This window comes from Pyrus communis, chromosome 9 (genome assembly GCF_963583255.1).
Source record: "Pyrus communis chromosome 9, drPyrComm1.1, whole genome shotgun sequence".
NCBI classification, from domain to species: domain Eukaryota; kingdom Viridiplantae; phylum Streptophyta; class Magnoliopsida; order Rosales; family Rosaceae; genus Pyrus; species Pyrus communis.
The window spans coordinates 12,360,907-12,365,939 of record NC_084811.1 but is presented as its reverse complement, the minus strand read 5'-3'; positions in this window follow the sequence as shown (position 1 = coordinate 12,365,939).

The following is a 5,033-nucleotide window of genomic DNA, read 5'->3' as shown; positions in this document are numbered from 1 at the left end:
GGAGTGGAATAATCATACTCCAAAAGTAACAACCCTATCCAGCTCAAGTGCCACCTAAAAGAAACGAGTTGGATCATGTAGTAGCTTTAAATGGACGGGGTTAGATGAAAGAGTTATTTCTGAATTCTCTTTGTGGGAATTTCAAGAACAGCTTTAGTCTGTTTATCTTATACCTTGTGGTCAGTTTTCGTCATATATTGTTTATGTTCAATTTTAAATAAAAAAATTTAAAATAATTTCTGACCACAGAATAACAGATAAACAAATACGATGAAGTAATCACCAAAATCTTTACAAAGAGAATCCGAATAAAATCATATTCCTGTCAAGTATTGTTCAGAAACCAAATGTATCATTCTTTGTGAAGTTGCATTTCCCACACTCAAACCCCAATTATAATGTTCATATATTGATATGTCATGTCATTTAATCCGTAATAATAGTTTACTTCGAGTTGTCACTCAACGCAACAAACATCCTCCTTCAAAAGTACGCCTCCATGATCAACCCCTCACGTAATCCACACCAAAAAAATAAAAAAAATAAAAAAAAGCTGCAAAATCTTATACTCATCCATAATTTACGTTAAGATTTCGAAGTCGAGTCAGGAGTACATAATAATTATATTAATATTGTTTTAATTTAATCATATGCATAGTTTGAGAAGTGTTGAATTTTATAACAAAAAAACATTGTTAGATACTATTTATGTTTAATTTTAAATAAAAAAAATTAAAAATAATTTATGACCATATGATATACGACAAACGGATATGATGTAAGAATCTCTAAGATCCTCGCAAAGAGAATCCGGATGAGTTCCAAATCCATATATCTTGTCAAGTTTCTAACATGAGATTGCATTGTTTAACAATATATTTGATCAATTAGATAGCCATTTTTGCATTGTTTAACAATATATTTGATCAATTAGATAGCCATTTTTACTGCGATCGAGTCGTTCTGCAAATTTCAGCAACCAAATTATTTAAGAAATAAATTTGAGGAAGAAACATGGAAACTTTAATTAATAAAGTATGATTTGCTTTTCTTGTTAACATACCCTTTTCTTTTGTATTTGGAAATTGACGTGTGTGTGTTTGTTTAAAATTAATTAAATAGTTCAAAGGTCGATTCCATGCATGGACCAATACATTAGCAATAATACAATGGACTTTGATCCAGGATATAAGTAAATTGTGATCATCAACCATTCAATCTTAACCAATTGTAGATGATTGATCCGTCAATTAGAGCAACCTAAAATAGATTAATTCTAATCACATTTATCCGCAAGTGCACAGTTCGTAGATAATATAGAAGCACAAGAATGGAGTCAAATCCCACAAGAAACTGTGATTTAATTTGATAACTACCCACTTAACGCACAAGTGAAAATGAAAATATTATTGAGCAAATGAGATATTGGTTGTGAAGATTAATACTAAAAGATAAAATTGCTGAAAGTTTAAGAAAATAAATAAACCAATAACAGTAAAACTTAAGAACAAACAAGACGTTAAGGGCTAAGACATCCAATTTCACCAATAACAATCCTATTCCGATTCTTAGCCATCAACTATCCATTTAACAACTCCTATGTTGATGATTCAGTTTCCTAAATCTATAATCCGATCATGATGTATGCATCAAATTATATTCTTCTAAGAAGCAACCTAGCATGGTGTATGCCTAGATTTCACAGCTTGAAGTTCACCAAGTACAATGGAAACTTTTATAGAACCACACAAAACCTAGAACATGGTGTATGCTTCTAGTAAATTGTGATCTCAAATTCATGATTCGAACAAGAATATAACATGGATGTATGCCTATGAACATGCAACAAACACTTATTAATTCATACAAGTGATTGTCAATAGTCAAGAACGAAAGAACAAGTGAATTAAGCTCAAATTTGAGATTCAACATAATGAAAATTGTCTTGGATAATCAAATAGCTAAAAACACAAAATATTATTGTTATGGCTACATTGTAGCCTTAGCAAAAGAATTTAGAAACACAGTCATGGAAAACATAATTAAAGATAACCTCTTCTGCGTTTTTTTCTTTTCTTTTTCTTTTCTCCTCTTCAAGTCTGCAGCCGTTCTCCCCTTTATTCCCTTGCTCTGTAGCAACAGCCACTTCGACCCAAACTGTTCAATCCCCCCAATTTTATTTTATTTTTTGCTTTTCATCTCCACCCCTTCACTTGTATTTTGATGAGGATTAAGTGCATTATTGGGCCTAAAAACACTGCTTATATTTCTCTAACAAACTGGTCAGACTAATTTACTTTTTGGGCCTTAAATCTCCAACTCAAATGAACTGCATAAATTTGACTCAAATCACTTGAAATGCAAAGTAAACAAAATCTGAAAATCCTAACAGCAGTCATTAAGATGATCATAATTCATTACAGGAGCATCGGATTGACATAATTCCAACTCTATTTGAAAGAAGACTTCCATATCTTTTCATCCATATATGGTATGCAATGAGGTTCCTCTGGATGAATAAATGGCAGCATCAAAGTCACTGGACAGAAACTCCCATATCCCAGATCTTCCAAATTGTGTCACCTCCATGTCTTAGGCATCGCTTTGATATCCTGTGATCGCTTTTAGGCTCTCAAAACTCCTCTTTTTAGCCTCAAAATCCCTTTCTTTGCAATTAATTCCACAAAATAAGAAAACCACTAGTAAACTACTACTAAGGGATGAAAACTATACATAATCCAAATACTAAGGTGATAAAAACTTGTATAAATATGATTGTATCAATGATTATTTAATTTTTTTTATTGTATTTTCTTGTTTATTATTAAATTAAGATCAAACAATGAGTGACCACGATTTTTTTTAGACTCTGGTATACAACAGAAGGGGACTTAGGGGACTTCGGTGATGATGGCAATCGCATCCTTCCACGTTAAACTCAAATCATGCATGACCAGAATAATTTTAATTTTATATGTAAAACTTGAACTTGTTTTGGTTGTAAATTAATACTCGCTCTGTGCTCTATGGCTAATTAAGTTAATAGCAAACTTTTAGCTTTAATAAAACACAATGGTAATCTTATCACATATTTGTACAATTATTCGTACATAGAAATGGGATCTACATATGTTGTGGGTTCTAACTCTATTTGAAAGATGGTACGAATAATAATATGAATATGTGATAAGTGTAACATAACTCTTGATAAAAAGAGCTTTAGGAATGGCCAATAGGATGACTCTTGTCCCGTGACTAAATTTTGCTATTGCACTATATATATACACATATATATTGCCTTTGGATCAAAGGGATCCCCATTTTTTTGGTAAAATTGGGGATCAATTGTAGGGCTCACTCGATTTCGAATTTCAAAAATCCGAACCATCTATTTTGTACGCCTCGGTTCATAAAATTATCCTTGCAAAAATTCAATTTAATCTGAAACTATTTGCCTGTTTAATTATCACGTTGAAATTTCATTGTTTCTTAGAGGACAAAATGTTCTTCAATTTCTTTAACTTAATTAGATGCCTCAAATATTTTCGATTTTGCTAATATTTTGTAAAGATGATTTATGAAGTGCAATTTAAAAAATAGACAATTCAGAACGTTAAAGTTCAATGTGGTGTGCGCCTAACAACTAATCCCAATATATATATACACACACACATATATACATATATATAGGCCCTTTAACAAGAGGATCCTCATTTTTCAAAAAAAATAGCGACATCATTTTGACCGTTGGATTGGCTTCAATGAAATTGTGTGAATGAGATTAAATCACAAGCCATACAATTTCGACCACAAAATTTCATTAAAGCCAAATCTAACAGTCAAGAGAATGTTCTTATTTTTTTTTTTGTTTTTTGAAAAATAAGAATTCCTCTTGTTAAAGGATTCCTATATATACACTTTTTGTTGACTGCTTTTAGGCTTATTTTTCTTATGCATAGTTTCGTACCCACGGATTTATCAAATGCAATAGAAAAATGATTTTTCCACCCACAGTTTGTCCACTTCTCTTACACGTATTATTCTTTATTTTTTATCTTTAAATAGAATAATAATCAAATAATTACAATTAAAAGGGATATGCACATAGCACAAAAGGTGTGTCAAAATCATGTCCGTAAATCACATGTCAATTTTCTAAGTCTTCTTTTAACTCTCTCTTGCTGCTCCATTTTCTATATTTATAAAGAAAAGAGAGCAGCAAGACAAGAGTTGTGACAATTTTTATTAAATGCCAAATTTGTCCTTAATTTTAACAGCAAACTGGATGAAAATTGAGAAAACTTAACGGCAAGGTTCAAATTGGCCGCTTTTATATAGTTTAGGTGATAAGTACTATAAACACATTTTTGTGTGAGTACTTGATCCATTTCCGTAAATCATTTCCGAAAACATGTGTCACTTTTTTAAACTACCTATTAATAAAAAAAAATTTTGTCAATCAAAAGAGGATGAAAAGAGCAAATGACCCTTTACCATACTGGAGGAAAGAAGTTGAGCTCTTGCATGACGATATGGGTTCGAACCCGTCGGTGACTAATCTAACATCTAATCTAACAAAATCTATCATTTAACAAAAAAAAAAAAAAAAAAAAAAGAGCGTGCAAAGATTATTAAGTCTTATATCACAAAATAAGATTATGGGAATGACAAGCTTATATTTATATATATTTTAAATCAAATTCACCTGTCTTTTCTTAGTTAGTTCCTTATATTTTTGAGTTATTTACTTTGTTTTTGTGTTTTGTAGGATTTGTCAAGTAAAGAAAAGAAAAATAACACAAGTGGAATTTTAAGTAACAAATTCATCAAAACTGCCTGTGCATGTGAGCTGACTTTGGAAGCAAGTTGCGGACAGCTCAGAATGAATTAGAGAATGAGCCTTATATGCTTGGAAAGCTACGGATGTCTATGTTCCGGAGCATTTCCCTGATTGTTAATATCATTTTTCTAGAAGAAGTTATAGCCGTTTTAACAGTGAAAGGTTTCCAAAAGGCTGAGCAGTTTATAACTGA